The sequence below is a fragment of the Staurois parvus genome, unplaced genomic scaffold, assembly GCF_062004578.1.
Source record: "Staurois parvus isolate SC_StPar_1 unplaced genomic scaffold, SC_StPar_1.0 ptg001055l, whole genome shotgun sequence".
NCBI lineage: Eukaryota > Metazoa > Chordata > Amphibia > Anura > Ranidae > Staurois > Staurois parvus.
This window is the reverse complement of record NW_028318851.1, coordinates 342,821-360,661: the sequence shown is the minus strand read 5'-3', so window position 1 is coordinate 360,661 and position 17,841 is coordinate 342,821. Positions and strand designations below refer to the sequence as shown.

The 17,841-nt window shown below is 52.6% G+C and overlaps 3 non-coding genes across 3 annotated transcripts; all 3 read right to left on the bottom strand.

Moving 5' to 3' along the window:
- Positions 1–8,304: 8,304 nt before the first annotated feature.
- On the bottom strand, positions 8,305–8,411 carry LOC149440745 (U6 spliceosomal RNA). The gene has a single exon (XR_016307517.1). It is a non-coding gene; the product is annotated as a U6 spliceosomal RNA (small nuclear RNA).
- A 3,449-nt stretch (positions 8,412–11,860) lies between these two features.
- Positions 11,861–11,967, bottom strand: LOC149440744 (U6 spliceosomal RNA). Its single transcript, XR_016307516.1, has one exon. It is a non-coding gene; the product is annotated as a U6 spliceosomal RNA (small nuclear RNA).
- Positions 11,968–15,433: 3,466 nt separating this feature from the next.
- Positions 15,434–15,540, bottom strand: LOC149440743 (U6 spliceosomal RNA). The gene has a single exon (XR_016307513.1). It is a non-coding gene; the product is annotated as a U6 spliceosomal RNA (small nuclear RNA).
- Positions 15,541–17,841: the final 2,301 nt, after the last annotated feature.

Below are 17,841 nucleotides of genomic sequence, written 5' to 3'. Positions count from 1 at the left end.
CTGATGTGATGGAGGAACCTCTGATGTGATGGAGGAACCTCTGATGTGATGAATGAACCTCTGATGTGATGGAGGAACTGTCAGGGCAGGGGTCGAGGAACGGACAGGCAGGCCTAACAATGTAACGCACTGGCTGACGACAACCACTACCCACAGACCGAAGTCCCTCAGGGCGCGGAGTCTAAGTCCCAGGCTGCCCTTCACCAGGGCCCCTGATGGTGGGGATGGACTTGACGCAGCCAGGAACCAGGTCGCGGCCCCCGAGACACCTCAGCTGCGGTAATGGCCGCCGCCAATGGCGTGTAGCTGGTGGAAGAGACAAAAGAGTAGTCAGACAAGCCGGGTCAACGCCAACAGGACAAAACAGTACAGGACAGCAGACGAGAATCACAGGTCACGAGCCGGGTTCAGCAACAGAGGGTCAGATCAAGGGAGAATACAAAGAATAGTCAAGTCACAAGCCGAATCAGATACCAGGAGAGTCACGAGAGTCAGAACAGAGTAATAGCAACACAAAGACACAAGACACAAGTGCAAAGAGCATGTGCGGGCCACAGGCTTATATGTCATCAGCCACACCCCTCTGGGGGATGGACCACAGAGACCTGAAGGCATAAAAGGATTCCCATCATGCACAGCAGAATCCAAGATGGACGCCAGCACATGGAGTAACATAACCTCAGGGAAAAGGTAGGACCTTGACAGTACCTCCTCCTCAAGGGCCCCTCCCCCTCCGCGGCTCAACAAAAGGTTTCTGAGGAAAGCGGGTATGAAAAGCGTGGAGGAGGGCAGGGGCATGGACATCCGCGGAAGGAACCCAGGAACGCTCCTCGGGACCATAACCGCGCCAATGAACCAGGAACTGTAATCGACCTCGCACCAATCGAGAGTCCAGGATCCGGCTCACCTCATACTCCTCATGACCGTCAACCCGGACAGGACGGGGCCGAGGCAGAGAGGTAGTGAAGCGATTGCAGATCAGAGGTTTCAACAGGGAAACATGAAAGATATTGGAGATCCGCATCCCAGACGGAAGGGCAAGGGCATAGGCCACCGGATTCACTTTGCGGAGAATGCGGAAAGGACCGACAAAATGGGGAGCTAGTTTGGGTGTGGGCACCCGAAGATTGAGGTTGCGAGTAGACAGCCACACACGATCGCCGACCTGGTATGAAGGAGCGGGCAACCGTCTGCGATCAGCCTGGAACTTCTGGCGCTGAGCTGAGTCCCTCAAGGCCCTCTGGATCTGCCCCCATGAAGAACGCAGGGCAGCAAGATGGTTCTCCACAGCCGGAATGTCCTGTGGTGAGAACCTCTCAGGTAATACCGCGGGTTGGAACCCATAGTTGGCCATGAAAGGAGACATCCCGGAGGAGGAGTTGACCGCCGAGTTCCTGGCAAACTCTGCCCAAGGCAGGAGATCGGCCCAATCGTCCTGATGGTCTGAAATATAACACCGAAGGAATTGTTCTAAGGCCTGATTGGACCGCTCCGCAGCCCCATTGGACTGCGGGTGGTAGGCTGAAGAAAAGGAGAGACTAATACCCAACTGGGAGCAGAAGGCGCGCCAGAATCTGGACATGAACTGACTCCCGCAGTCCGAGACAATCACCTTAGGCAACCCATGCAGGCGAAAAATCTCCCTGGAAAAGACCGTGGCCAGTTCTTGCGCTGTGGGTAATTTCCTGAGTGGAATGCAATGGCACATCTTGGAAAACCGATCGACGATCATGAGGATGACCGTATGACCCCGAGACACCGGGAGGTCTACAATAAAGTCCATACCTAGATGTTACCAAGGACGCTCCCCATTGGGAATGGGTTGCAGAACACCCAAAGGGAGATGCCGTGGAGACTTATTCTGGGCACAGATTGAACATGCCGCTACATAAGAGGCAATGTCGGCACGGAGGGTTGGCCACCAGAATAAGCGAGAGACGACCCAACACAGCTGGTTCTTCCCCGGATGCCCGGCAATTTTGGCGTTATGGTAGGTACGCAGCAGGCGGGTGCGCAATCCCTCGGGTACGAAACATCTACCCTCCCGGGAGGAGCATCAGTTTGAGCCACCAAAATCTGCTCCCCAAGAGGAGAGGTCAGACTGGTGCGAATGGCAGCCAGGATCTGATCTGGAGGAATAACTGAGATTGGCTCAGAGTCTTCCCTGGACAACTCAGAGTATTGCCGTGATAACGCATCAGCCCTGACATTCTTGGAACCAGGCAAATATGAAACCACATAGTTGAAGCGTGACAAGAACAGAGCCCATCTGGCCTGGCGGGGTGTCAATCTCTTGGCCTCCGAAAGATAAGTCAGGTTCTTGTGATCGGTAAGAATGAGGACTGGAACCGCGGAACCCTCGAGCAGGTGCCTCCACTCCTTGAGAGCCAGGATGATGACCAACAACTCCCGATCTCCAGTCTGGTAGTTGCACTCTGCAGAGGAAAGCTTCCTGGAGTAGAACCCGCAGGGAAGTAGGGGTCCATCGGGCGACCGACGCTGAGACAGGAGAGCCCCTACTCCCGTCTCGGAAGCATCAACCTCGAGGACGAAGGGCAACCCAGGATTGGGATGTGAAAGAATCGGAGCCGAAGCAAAGGCGGCTTTCAGAGCCTCGAAAGCTATGATGGCCTCGGATGGCCACTCGTGAGGGTTACTCCCCTTCCTGGTTAGGTCAGAGAGAGGCTTTGCCAATGTGGAGATGTTCCTGATGAACTTCCGATAGTAGTTGGCAAAACCCAGAAAGCGCTGAATGGGCCGAAGACCATTGGGACGAGGCCACTGCAGAACCGCAGCAACCTTCTGAGGGTCCATGGAAAATCCCTCCGCGGAAATTATGTAGCCCAAAAAGGCAACTTGGGATCGATGGAACTCGCACTTCTCGAGTTTACAAAAGAGTCCGTTCTCACGCAATCGTTGCAGCACCTGCTTGACATCCTGGACATGAGACTCCATGGAGGTAGAGTAAACCAAGATGTCATCCAGGTAAACCACTACGCACTGCTGCAACAAATCACGAAGGACATCGTTTATGAATTCCTGAAAAACCGCGGGCGCATTACACAATCCGAACGGCATCACCAGGTATTCGTAGTGCCCGGTTCTGGTGTTAAACGCGGTCTTCCACTCATCCCCCTGTCTGATCCGTACGAGGTTGTACGCCGCCCTAAGGTCGAGTTTGGTAAAGACTGTTGCTCCCTTAAGGCGGTCGAACAACTCAGAAATCAAAGGAATCAGATATGCATTTTTAATGGTAATCCGATTGAGACCCCTATAATCGATGCAGGGCCTCAATTCCCCACCTTTCTTCTTTACGAAAAAAAAACCTGCTCCTGCTGGAGAAGTAGACTTACGAATGTGCCCCCGGGAAAGCACATCCACAACGTACTTCTCCATGGCCTTATTCTCCGCAACCGAGAGAGGGTACACCCTGCCACGCGGAGGAGTGGCCCCGGGTTGCAAGGATATGGCGCAGTCGTAAGGACGATGCGGCGGTAAGGTACCAGCGCGTACCTTATCAAACACGTCCCGGTACTCCCCATAGTCGGTGGGCAACGCAGAGTCCGAGGAGGCACACAATACCTTAACCGGCCCCCGGATGCACCCGGCCCCACACTGTGGAGACCATGAGAGAATCTCGGCTGTTTGCCAATTGAAGGTTGGATTGTGCCTCTGGAGCCAGGGATACCCCAAAACCACCGAATAGTGTGGGGAAGAAATCACCTGAAAACAGGCCAACTCCCTGTGAACAGCCCCAATGGCTACCTCTATCGGCAGAGTCTCGTGGGTAACCTGCGGCGGCTGCAGGGGCCTGCCATCTATGGCTTCGAGAACCAATGGGGTAGCGTGAGCCTGCAGGGGAATGGAGTGCTGTGCAGCAAACGAGCTGTCCAAGAACAACCCACCGGCCCCAGAGTCTACCAACGCCTGGGCCGTCACCGAGCCCTCCGTCCAAGAAAGGACCACGGTGATCAGTGGCTTATCCTTGCGGAACGCCAGGGACGAGGAAACTCCACCCAAGATCTGTCCCCGACAAGATCTCAGGTGCGAGCGTTTCCCGGACGGACCGGACAAGACCGCCGAAAGTGCCCACCGAGGCCACAGTACAGGCAGCGACCCTCCCGACGCCGAGCGGCCCGCTCCCCCTCGGAAAGGCGAGCAAACCCCAGCTGCATGGGTTCCCCACCAGACAAGCTATCCCCAGGAGGCGTGGGAGGAGAGGGAGGAACGGGTGGGACAGAAAACGCAGGTGCCAGTCGATTGGAAGGCCTCCGCAGGCGTTCCCTGAGTGAAGGCCTCTCCCTGAGCCTGGTATCAATCAGGATCAGGAAAGAGATGAGCTCCTCCAACACCACAGGCAGTTCCTTAGCTGCAATCTCGTCCTTCAATGTGTCAGAAAGACCATGGGAAAACGCAGCCACCAGAGCCTCATTGTTCCAACCGACCTCTGCCGCCAGGGTACGAAACTCTATAGCGTACTCGGCCACGGTCCGTGAACCCTGATGCATGGTCATGAGCAGCTTGGCAGCCGAGGCGGAGCAAGCCGGTACGTCGAATACCCTACGGAAGGCATCGACAAAACCGGAAAAATCTTGAATCACCGGGTCGTTCCTCTCCCATAAGGGATTTGCCCAGGCCAAGGCCTTGTCTGAGAGTAGGGAAATTAGGAACCCCACCTTTGACCTCTCAGACGGAAAGGCGTGGGGTATTAATTCAAAATAAATACCCACCTGGTTGAGGAACCCACGACACTGACTAGGCTCACCCCCAAAGCGCTGTGGAAGAGGGGCTGAACCAGTCATACCTCTGGGCGCCACTGATGCAGCCGTCGAGGTGGTGGACGCAATAGGCAGAGAAGCTGCGGGAGAGACCACCGGAGTGACTACCGGCCTAATAGCACCAGGATCAAGGTGTGCAGTGCGTGCAAGCAGAGTTTGCAACGCCTGAGCGAATTGATCCAACAGGTGATCCTGTTGATCGAGTCTGGCGACTAGCATTGGGAGCGAAGGTGTGCCTGCACCGTCAGGGTTCATGGCACCTGTGTAATGTCAGGGCAGGAGCCGAGGAACGGACAGGCAGGCCTAACAATGTAACGCACTGGCTGACGACAACCACTACCCACAGACCGAAGTCCCTCAGGGCGCGGAGTCTAAGTCCCAGGCTGCCCTTCACCAGGGCCCCCGATGGTGGGGATGGACTTGACGCAGCCAGGAACCAGGTCGCGGCCCCCGAGACACCTCAGCTGCGGTAATGGCCGCCGCCAATGGCGTGTAGCTGGTGGAAGAGACAAAAGAGTAGTCAGACAAGCCGGGTCAACACCAACAGGACAAAACAGTACAGGACAGCCGGGTTCAGCAACAGAGGGTCAGATCAAGGGAGAATACAAAGAATAGTCAAGTCACAAGCCGAATCAGATACCAGGAGAGTCACGAGAGTCAGAACAGAGTAATAGCAACACCAAGACACAAGACACAAGTGCAAAGAGCATGTGCGGGCCACAGGCTTATATGTCATCAGCCACACCCCTCTGGGGGATGGACCACAGAGACCTGAAGGCATAAAAGGATTCCCATCATGCACAGCAGAATCCAAGATGGACGCCAGCACATGGAGTAACATAACCTCAGGGAAAAGGTAGGACCTTGACAGGAACCTCTGATGTGATGGAGGAACCTCTGATGTGATGGAGGGACCTCTGATGTGATGGAGGGACCTCTGATGTGATGGAGGGACCTCTGATGTGATGGAGGGACCTCTGATGTGATGGAGGGACCTCTGATGTGATGGAGGGACCTCTGATGTGATGGATTGACCTCTGATGTGATGGATTGACCTCTGATGTGATGGATTGACCTCTGATGTGATGGATTGACCTCTGATGTGATGGATTAACCTCTGATGTGATGGATTAACCTCTGATGTGATGGATGAACCTCTGATGTGATAGAGGGACCACTGATGTGATGGAGGAACCTCTGATGTGATGGAGGGACCTCTGATGTGATGGAGGGACCTCTGATGTGATGGAGGAACCTCTGATGTGATGGAGGGACCTCTAATGTGATGGAAGTCCTCTGATGTGATGGGGGGACCTCTGATGTAAAAGTGTTCTTCTGATGTGATGGAGGACATCTTATGTGAAGGAGAAGCTGATGTGAAGAGGGACCTCTAATGTGATGGAAGACCTCTGATGTGATGGAGGAACCTTGCACAGGTGTCAAACTGGCGGCCCTCCAGCTGTTGCCAAACTACAAGTCCCATGAGACATTGCAAGATTGACAGTTACAAGCATGACTCCCAAAGGCAGAGGCATGATGGGACTTGAGGTTTGGCATCAGCTGGAGGGCCACCAGTTTGACACCCCTGCGAATGTGACGGGGGACCTCTGATGTGATGGAGGAACCTCTGATGTGATGGTGGTCCTCTGATGTGATGGTGGTCCTCTGATGTGATGGAGGAATCTCTGATGTGATGGAGAAACCTCTGATGTGATGGAGGAATCTCTGATGTGATGGAGGAATCTCTGATGTGATGGAGAAACCTCTGATGTGATGGAGGAACTTCTGATGTGATGGGGGTCCACTAATGTGATGGAGGAAGCTCTGATGTGATGGGGGTCCTCTGATGTGATGAAGGAACTTCTGATATGATGGGGGTCCTCTGATGTGATGGAGGAACTTCTGATGTGATGGAGGAACTTCTGATGTGATGGAGGAACCTCTGATGTGATGGTGGTCCTCTGATGTGATGGTGGTCCTCTGATGTGATGGAGGATCCTCTGATGTGATGGAGGATCCTCTCATGTGATGGATGAACTTCTGATATGATGGGGGACCTCTGATGGGGGACCACCATGCATTCGCAAGACCTTCTATATCACACTGCACATGCACTGGTTCATTTACACCACATTGCGCATGCGTCATACCACATCTACAAATCCAAATCTAAACCACATTGTGCATGTGCAAAGCCATCTACTTCACACTGCGCATGCACTGGGCAATCTGCACCATACTACACATGCACTGGGCCATCTACATCACAATGTGCATGTGCAAAGTCATCTACACTGCGCATGCCGTAGGCCATCTACAACCTACTGCACATGCACTGGTTCAAAGGGGTGGACTGACCATTTGGAAACTCGGGCACTGCCTGAGGGCCTGGGGTCAGTAGGGGGCCCCATGAGATGCCCCTGGTACCTTTTTCATAGCCTTTTTTGAGTTTGGGCAAGGACACAGGGGCCCCATGATCCCCTATTGCCCGGGGGCCCCATTGGTTGTCAGTCCGCCCCTGCTGGTCCATCTAAACCACATTGCACATGCGTCACACCACATCTACAAATCCAAATGTAAATCTACACCACACTGTGCATGCGCAAAGCCATCTACATCACACTGCGCATGCACTGGGCAATCTGCACCATACTACATATGCACTGGGCCATCTACACCACACTGCGCATGCACTGGGCCATCTACACCACACTGCGCATGCGCTGCAGGGTGTCATCAGGGGGCCATCTGCAAAAATCAGGAAAAGACAGGAGGCCCCCGATGATGTAAGAAGAGAGGACGGCAGCGCGGGACGTGGTGTGCAAAGGATGACACCAAAAGGCACAGAATTTTGCTGTTTATGTGAGGACAACCCAGCAGACAAGAAAAAAATGTCCGGAGGAGTGAAGTTCCTCTTTAAACACTGAAGGACAGTTCACACCCGATGTGGATCAAGAATGCTCGAAATTGTGTCTTTTTCCACACCGTGCGAAAATGTGCTACCTTCTGCAAATGCGTGTGGATGCCATTGGTTCCTAAAGGCACCCCACACATCTGGCAAACGTGTGTGCGTTCACGACAGCTGAGAATGCTTACCGTGCCCTTTGCTGCGGTGCAATTTTAAAAACCTCTTTGTGCATGTTTCATGCGTGCGTAGCGCAGCCCATCGCAATTAAAGGGCTGCTCGAAATGCGCTGCGCACAAATGCACATAAAAACGCATGCACTTGGACGCATCTTAAGGTGTGAAGGATTCCTTGTCATTTTTCCGCATTCCCTTCCCATTGCTTTTTTTTTGTTTCACCGAATTAAAGAGCTGTGGGGGAGGGGTGCAGTTTGGCACCCCCATCTTCGCTCCCAGTGCAGCTTGTCCCAAGACTGGCCGTATACAAGAGCTCCGCGAAAACGTAGAACTCTGACAATCTACCTTGCCATGTGACTTGTGCTAAATAGTATTTTTTGGTATAGCCATGGCAATAGTACACAATACGAGTGCAAAAGCTTCAGTATTCCACCATAAGGTGCAAGAAAATATGGAACGCTTCACGAATTTGCGTGTCATCCTTGCGCAGGGGCCATGCTAATCTTCTCTGTATCGTTCCAATTTTAGTATATGTCCTGCCGAAGCGAGGACGAACCACTGGAGGCTCTGAACGGTATATAACCCCTCTAAGAAATGAAAGTGTCACATTAAGGAGAGGAGGGGAGTAAAAGAAAAAAAATATTCAAAATGTAAAAAATGTATCTACACCTTCCTAAATAGTCCTTTGATGTATCTTCCTGTTCAGCAAGAATGTATTCGGCTTAAATATTACATTTTATAAAAAGAATATTGAGCATTTCAAAGGAATAGTCAAAGTATGCAAATCAATGGAGCAGTCAGGAGGCATTGTGGGAGCGCAGACCCCGCCCACCAGGCAATAGGAAGTCTTTGTAACTGCAGCAGCTTTCGGGATTGTTAGAGATGGCTGATGAACTTCTTCTATTGTATGTGTGAGTGTCAGCGGTACTCCCAGCCCTGGAGTATTAGCCGAGTGTCAGCGGTACTCCCAGCCCTGGAGTATTAGCAGTGTCAGCGGTACTCCCAGCCCTGGAGTATTAGCAGAGTCAGCGGTACTCCCAGCCCTGGAGTATTAGCAGAGTCAGCGGTACTCCCAGCCCTGGAGTATTAGCAGAGTCAGCGGTACTCCCAGCCCTGCAGTATTAGCAGAATGTCAGCGGTACTCCCAGCCCGGGAGTATTAGCAGAATGTCAGCGGTACTCCCAGCCCTGGAGTATTAGCAGTGTCAGCGGTACTCCCAGCCCTGGAGTATTAGCAGAATGTCAGCGGTACTCCCAGCCCTGGAGTATTAGCAGAATGTCAGCGGTACTCCCAGCCCTGGAGTATTAGCAGTGTCAGCGGTACTCCCAGCCCTGGAGTATTAGCAGATTGTCAGCGGTACTCCCAGCCCTGGAGTATTAGCAGAATGTCAGCGGTACTCCCAGCCCTGAAGTATTAGCCGAGTGTCAGCGGTACTCCCAGCCCTGGAGTATTAGCCGAGTGTCAGCGGTACTCCCAGCCCTGGAGTATTAGCCGAGTGTCAGCGGTACTCCCAGCCCTGGAGTATTAGCAGAGTAAGCGGTACTCCCAGCCCTGAAGTATTAGCATTGTCAGCGCTACTCCCAGCCTTGAAGTATTAGCAGATTTAGCGGTACTCCCAGCCCTGGAGTATTAGCAGAGTCAGCGGTACTCCCAGCACTGGAGTATTAGTAGAGTGTCAGCGGTACTCCCAGCCCTGGAGTATTAGCAGTGTCAGCTGTACTTCCAGCCCTGGAGTATTAGCAGAGTCAGCGGTACTCCCAGCCCTGGAGTATTAGCAGTATCAGCGGTACTCCCAGCCCTGGAGTATTAGCAGTGTCAGCATACTCCCAGCCATGGAGTATTAGCGGAGTCAGCGGTACTCCCAGCCCTGGACTATTAGCACAGAATCAGCGGTACTCCCAGCCCTGGAGTATTAGCCGAGTGTCAGCGGTACTCTCAGCCCTGAAGTATTAGCAGAGTCAGCGGCACTCCCAGCCCTGGAGTATTAGCAGAGTGTCAGTGGTACTCCCAGCCCTGGAGTATTAGCAGAGTGTCAGTGGTACTCCCAGCCCTGGAGTATTAGCAGTGTAAGCGGTACTCCCAGCCCTGGAGTATTAGCAGAGTCAGCGGTACTCCCAGCCCTGGAGTATTAGCAGTGTCAGCATACTCCCAGCCCTGGAGTATTAGCAGAGTCAGCATACTCCCAGCCCTGGAGTATTAGCAGAGTCAGCGGTACTCCCAGCCTTGAAGTATTAGCAGTGTCATCGGTACTCCCAGCCCTGGAGTATTAGCCGTGTCAGCGGTACTCCCAGCCCTGGACTATTAGCACAGTATCAGCGGTACTCCCAGCCCTGGAGTATTAGCCGAGTGTCAGCGGTACTCTCAGCCCTGAAGTATTAGCAGAGTCAGCGGCACTCCCAGCCCTGGAGTATTAGCAGAGTGTCAGCGGTACTCCCAGCCCTGGAGTATTAGCAGAGTGTCAGCGGTACTCCCTGCCCTGGAGTATTAGCCGAGTATCAGCGGTACTCCCAGCCCTGGAGTATTAGCAGAGTGTCAGCGGTACTCCCAGCCCTGGAGTATTAGCACAGTATCAGCGGTACTCCCAGCCCTGGAGTATTAGCAGTGTCAGCCGTACTGCTTACCCTGGAGTATTAGCAAAGTCAGCGGTACTCCTAGCCCTGGAGTATTGGCAGTGTCAGCGGTACTCCTAACCCTGGAGTATTGGCAGTGTCAGCGGTACTCCCAGCCCTGGAGTATTAGCAATGTCAGCGGTACTCCCAGCCCTGGAGTATTAGCAATGTCAGCGGTACTCCTAACCCTGGAGTATTAGCAGAGTGTCAGTGGTACTCCCAGCCCTGGAGTATTAACATTGTCAGCGGTACTCCCAGCCCTGGAGTATTAGCAGTGTTAGCAATACTCCCAGCCCTGGAGTATTAGCAGAGTCAGCGGTACTCCCAGCCCTGGAGTATTAACAGTGTCAGTGGTACTCCCAGCCTTGGAGTATTAGCAGAGTCAGCGGTACTGCCAGCCCTGGAGCCTTTTGTGAGTTTGGGCAAAGACACAGGGCCCCATAATCCCTTATTGTTCAGGGGCCTCATGAGTTGTCAGTCCGCCCCTGCTGGTACATCTACACCACATTGCACATGCGTCATACCAGATCTACAAATCCAAATGTAAATCTACACCACACTGCGCATGCATTGGGCCATCTACACCACACTGCGCATGCGCTGCACGGTGTCATCAGGGGGCCATCTGCAAAAACCAGGAAAAGACAGGAGGCCCCCGATGATGTAAGAAGAGAGGATGGCGGCGCGGGACGTGGTGTGCAAAGGATGACACCAAAAGGCGCAGAATTTTGCTGTTTATGTGAGGACAACCCAGCAGACAAGAAAAAAATGTCCGGAGGAGTGAAGTTCCTCTTTAAACACTGAAGGACAGTTCACACCCGGTGTGGATCAAGAATGCTCGAAATTGTGTCTTTTTTCCGCACCGTGCGAAAATGTGCTACCTTCTGCAAACGCGTGTGGATGCCATTGGTTCCTAAAGGCACCCCACACATCTGGCAAACGTGTGTGCGTTCACGACAGCTGAGAATGCTTACCGTGCCCTTTGCTGCGGTGCAATTTTAAAAACCTCTTTGTGCATGTTTCATGTGTGCGTAGCGCAGCCCATCGCAATTAAAGGGCTGCTCGAAATGCGCTGTGCACAAATGCGCATAAAAACGCATGCACTTAGACGCATCTTAAGGTGTCCTTGTCATTTTTCCGCATTCCCTTCGCTTTTTTTTTTGTTTTGCTGAATTAAGGAGCTGTGGGGGAGGGCTGCAGTTTGGCACCCCCATCTTCGCCCCCAGTGCAGCTTGTCCCAAGACTGGCCGTATACAAGAGCTCCGCGAAAACGTAGAACTCTGACAATCTACCTTGCCATGTGACTTGTGCTAAATTGTATTTTTTGGTATAGCCATGGCAATAGTACACAATACGAGTGCAAAAGCTTCAGTATTCCACCATAAGGTGCAAGAAAATATGGAACGCTTCACGAATTTGCGTGTCATCCTTGCGCAGGGGCCATGCTAATCTTCTCTGTATCGTTCCAATTTTAGTATATGTCCTGCCGAAGCGAGGACGAACCACTGGAGGCTCTGAACGGTATATAACCCCTCTAAGAAATGAAAGTGTCACATTAAGGAGAGGAGGGGAGTAAGAAAAAATTATTGAAAATGTAAAAAATGTATCTACACCTTCCTAAATAGTCCTTTGATGTATCTTCCTGTTCAGCAAGAATGTATTCGGCTTAAATATTACATTTTATACAAAGAATATTGAGCATTTCAAAGGAATAGTCAAAGTATGCAAATCAATGGAGCAGTCAGGAGGCATTGTGGGAGCGCAGACCCCGCCCACCAGGCAAAAGGAAGTCTTTGAAACTGCAGCAGCTTTCGGGATTGTTAGAGATGGCTGATGAACTTCTTCTATTGTATGTGTGAGTGTCAGCGGTACTCCCAGCCCTGGAGTATTAGCCGAGTGTCAGCGGTACTCCCAGCCCTGGAGTATTAGCCGAGTGTCAGCGGTACTCCCAGCCCTGGAGTATTAGCAGAATGTCAGCGGTACTCCCAGCCCTGGAGTATTAGCAGAGTGTCAGCGGTACTCCCAGCCATGGAGTATTAGCAGAATGTCAGCGATACTCCCAGCCCTGGAGTATTAGCAGAGTCAGCGGTACTCCCAGCCCTGGAATATCAGCAGAGTCAGCGGTACTCCCAGCCCCAGAGTATTATCAGAGTCAGCGGTACTCCCAGCCCTGGAGTATTAGCAGAGTCAGCGGTACTCCCAGCCCTGGAGTATTAGCAGAGTCAGCGGAACTCCCAGCCCTGGAGTATTAGCAGAGTCAGCGGTACTCCCAGCCCTGGAGTATTAGCAGAGTCAGCGGTACTCCCAGCCCTGGACTATTAGCAGAGTGTCAGCGGCACTCCCAGCCCTGGAGTATTAGCAGTGTAAGCGGTACTCCCAGCCCTGGAGTATTAGCAGTGTAAGTGGTACTCCCGACCATGGAGTATTAGCAGTATCAGCGGTACTCCAAGCCCTGGAATATTAGCAGTATCAGCGGTACTCCCAGCCATGGAGTATTAGCGGAGTCAGCGGTACTCCCAGCCCTGGAGTATTAGCAGAGTCAGCGGTACTCCCAGCCCTGGAGTATTAGCAGAGTCAGCGGTACTCCCAGCCCTGGAGTATTAGCAGAGTGTCAGCAGTACTCCCAGCCCTGGAGTATTAGCAGAGTGTCAGCAGTACTCCCAGCCCTGGAGTATTAGCAGAGTCAGCGGTACTCCCAGCCTTGAAGTATTAGCAGTGTCAGCGGTACTCCCAGCCCTGGAGTATTAGCCGTGTCAGCGGTACTCCCAGCCCTGGAGTATTAGCAGAGTCAGCGGTACTCCCAGCCCTGGACTATTAGCACAGTATCAGCGGTACTCCCAGCCCTGGAGTATTAGCCGAGTGTCAGCGGTACTCCCAGCCCTGGACTATTAGCACAGTATCAGCGGTACTCCCAGCCCTGGAGTATTAGCAGAGTCAGCGGTACTCCCAGACCTGGAGTATTAGCAGAGTCAGCGGTACTCCCAGCCCTGAAGTATTAGCAGAGTGTCAGTGGTACTCCCAGCCCTGGAGTATTAGCACAGTATCAGCGGTACTCCCAGCCTTGGAGTATTAGCAGATTTAGCGGTACTCCCAGCCCTGGAGTATTAGTAGAGTCAGTGGTACTCTCAGCCCTGGAGTATTAGCAGTGTCAGCGGTACTCCCAGCCCTGGAGTATTAACAGTGTCAGCGGTACTCCCAGCCCTGGAGTATTAACAGTGTCAGCGGTACTCCCAGCCTTGGACTATTAGCAGAGTCAGCGGTACTCCCAGCCCTGGAGTATTAGCAGAGTCAGCGGTACTCCCAGCCCTGGAGTATTAGCAGAGTCAGCTGTACTCCCAGCCCTGGAGTATTAGCAGAGTCAGCGGTACTCCCAGCCCTGGAGTATTAGCAGAGTCAGCGGTACTCCCAGCCCTGGAGTATTAGCAGAGTCAGCGGTACTCCCAGCCCTGGAGTATTAGCAGAGTCAGCGGTACTCCCAGCCCTGGAGTATTAGCAGAGTCAGCGGTACTCCCAGCCCTGGAGTATTAGCAGAGTCAGCGGTACTCCCAGCCCTGGAGTATTAGCAGAGTGTCAGCGGTACTCCCAGCCCTGGAGTATTAGCAGAGTCAGCGGTACTCCCAGCCCTGGAGTATTAACAGTGTCAGCGGTACTCCCAGCCCTAGAGTATTAGCAGAGTCAGCGGTACTCGCAGCTCTGGAGTATTAGCAGAGTCAGCGGTACTCCCAGCCCTAGAGTATTAGCAGAGTCAGCGGTACTCCCAGCCCTGGAGTATTAGCAGAGTCAGCGGTACTCGCAGCCCTGGAGTATTAGCAGAGTCAGCGGTACTCGCAGCCCTGGAGTATTAGCAGAGTCAGCGGTACTCGCAGCCCTGGAGTATTAGCAGAGTCAGCGGTACTCGCAGCCCTGGAGTATTAGCAGAGTCAGCGGTACTCCCAGCCCTGGAGTATTAGCTGAGTCAGCGGTACTGCCAGCCCTGGAGCCTTTTGTGAGTTTGGGCAAAGACACAGGGCCCCATAATCCCTTATTGTTCAGGGGCCTCATGAGTTGTCAGTCCGCCCCTGCTGGTACATCTACACCACATTACACATGCGTCATACCAGATCTACAAATCCAAATGTAAATCTACACCACACTGCGCATGCATTGGGCCATCTACACCACACTGCGCATGCGCTGCAGGGTGTCATCAGGGGGCCATCTGCAAAAACCAGGAAAAGACTGGAGGCCCCCAATGATGTAAGAAGAGAGGATGGCGGCGCGGGACGTGGTGTGCAAAGGATGACACCAAAAGGCACAGAATTTTGCTGTTTATGTGAGGACAACCCAGCAGACAAGAAAAAAATGTCCGGAGGAGTGAAGTTCCTCTTTAAACACTGAAGGACAGTTCATACCCGGTGTGGATCAAGAATGCTCGAAATTGTGTCTTTTTTCCGCACCGTGCGAAAATGTGCTACCTTCTGCAAACGCGTGTGGATGCCATTGGTTCCTAAAGGCACCCCACACATCTGGCAAACGTGTGTGCGTTCACGACAGCTGAGAATGCTTACCGTGCCCTTTGCTGCGGTGCAATTTTAAAAACCTCTTTGTGCATGTTTCATGTGTGCGTAGCGCAGCCCATCGCAATTAAAGGGCTGCTCGAAATGCGCTGTGCACAAATGCGCATAAAAACGCATGCACTTGGACGCATCTTAAGGTGTCCTTGTCATTTTTCCGCATTCCCTTCGCTTTTTTTTTTGTTTTGTTGAATTAAGGAGCTGTGGGGGAGGGGTGCAGTTTAGCACCCCCATCTTCACCCCCAGTGCAGCTTGTCCCAAGACTGGCCGTATACAAGAGCTCCGCGAAAACGTAGAACTCTGACAATCTACCTTGCCATGTGACTTGTGCTAAATTGTATTTTTTGGTATAGCCATGGCAATAGTACACAATACGAGTGCAAAAGCTTCAGTATTCCACCATAAGGTGCAAGAAAATATGGAACGCTTCACGAATTTGCGTGTCATCCTTGCGCAGGGGCCATGCTAATCTTCTCTGTATCGTTCCAATTTTAGTATATGTCCTGCCGAAGCAAGGACGAACCACTGGAGGCACTGAACGGTATATAACCCCTCTAAGAAATGAAAGTGTCACATTAAGGAGAGGAGGGGAGTAAAAAACAATTATTGAAAATGTAAAAAATGTATCTACACCTTCCTAAATAGTCCTTTGATGTATCTTCCTGTTCAGCAAGAATGTATTCGGCTTAAATATTACATTTTATACAAAGAAAATTGAGCATTTCAAAGGAATAGTCAAAGTATGCAAATCAATGGAGCAGTCAGGAGGCATTGTGGGAGCGCAGACCCCACCCACCAGGCAATAGGAAGTCTTTGTAACTGCAGCAGCTTTCGGGATTTTTAGAGATGGCTGATGAACTTCTTCTATTGTATGTGTGAGTGTCAGCGGTACTCCCAGCCCTGGAGTATTAGCCGAGTGTCAGCGGTACTCCCAGCCCTGGAGAATTAGCAGTGTCAGCGGTACTCCCAGCCCTGGAGTATTAGCCGAGTGTCAGCGGTACTCCCAGCCCTGCAGTATTAGGAGAGTGTCAGCGGTACTCCCAGCCCTGAAGTATTAGCAGTATCAGCGGTACTCCCAGCCCTGGAGTATTAGCAGAATGTCAGCGGTACTCCCAGCCCTGGAGTATTAGCAGAGTGTCAGCGGTACTCCCAGCCCTTGAGTATTAGCAGAGTCAGCGGTACTCCCAGCCCTGGAATATCAGCAGAGTCAGTGGTACTCCCAGCTCTGGAGTATTAGCAGAGTCAGCAGTACTCCCAGCCCTAGAGTATTATCAGAGTCAGCGGTACTCCCAGCCCTGGAGTATTAGCAGAGTCAGCAGTACTCCCAGCCCTAGAGTATTAGCAGAGTCAGCGGTACTCCCAGCCCTGGAGTATTAGCAGAGTCAGCGGCACTCCCAGCCCTGGAGTATTAGCAGTGTAAGCGGTACTCCCAGCCCTGGAGTATTAGCAGTGTAAGTGGTACTCCCGACCATGGAGTATTAGCAGTATCAGCGGTACTCCAAGCCCTGGAATATTAGCAGTATCAGCGGTACTCCCAGCCATGGAGTATTAGCAGAGTCAGCGGTACTCCCAGCCCTGGAGTATTAGCAGAGTGTCAGCAGTACTCCCAGCCCTGGAGTATTAGCAGAGTGTCAGCAGTACTCCCAGCCCTGGAGTATTAGCAGAGTAAGCAGTACTCCCAGCCCTGGAGTATTAGCCGTGTCAGCGGTACTCCCAGCCCTGGAGTATTAGCAGAGTCAGCGGTACTCCCAGCCCTGGACTATTAGCACAGTATCAGCGGTACTCCCAGCCCTGGAGTATTAACCGAGTGTCAGCGGTACTCCCAGCCCTGGACTATTAGCACAGTATCAGCGGTACTCCCAGCCCTGGAGTATTAGCCGAGTGTCAGCGGTACTCTCAGCCCTGAAGTATTAGCAGAGTAAGCGGAACTCCCAGCCCTGAAGTATTATCAGTGTCAGCGGTACTCCCAGCCCTGAAGTATTAGCAGAGTGTCAGTGGTACTCCCAGCCCTGGAGTATTAGCACAGTATCAGCGGTACTCCCAGCCTTGGAGTATTAGCAGATTTAGCGGTACTCCCAGCCTTGGAGTATTAACATTGTCAGCGGTACTCCCAGCCCTGGAGTATTAGTAGAGTCAGTGGTACTCTCAGCCCTGGAGTATTAGCAGTGTCAGCGGTACTCCCAGCCCTGGAGTATTAACAGTGTCAGCAGTACTCCCAGCCCTGGAGTATTAGCAGAGTCAGCGGTACTCCCAGCCCTGGACTATTAGCAGAGTCAGCGGTACTCCCAGCCCTGGAGTATTAGCAGAGTCAGCGGTACTCCCAGCCCTGGAGTATTAGCAGAGTCAGCGGTACTCCCAGCCCTGGAGTATTAGCAGAGTCAGCGGTACTCCCAGCCCTGGAGTATTAGCAGAGTCAGCGGTACTCCCAGCCCTGGAGTATTAACAATGTCAGCGGTACTCCCAGCCCTGGAGTATTAGCAGAGTCAGCGGTACTCCCAGCCCTGGAGTATTAGCTGAGTCAGCGGTACTCCCAGCCCTGGAGTATTAGCAGAGTCAGCGGTACTCCCAGCCCTGGAGTATTAGCAGAGTCAGCGGTACTCCCAGCCCTGGAGTATTAGCTGAGTCAGCGGTACTCCCAGCCCTGGAGTATTAGCAGAGTCAGCGGTACTCCCAGCCCTGGAGTATTAGCAGTGTAAGTGGTACTCCCGACCATGGAGTATTAGCAGTATCAGCGGTACTCCAAGCCCTGGAATATTAGCAGTATCAGCGGTACTCCCAGCCATGGAGTATTAGCGGAGTCAGCGGTACTCCCAGCCCTGG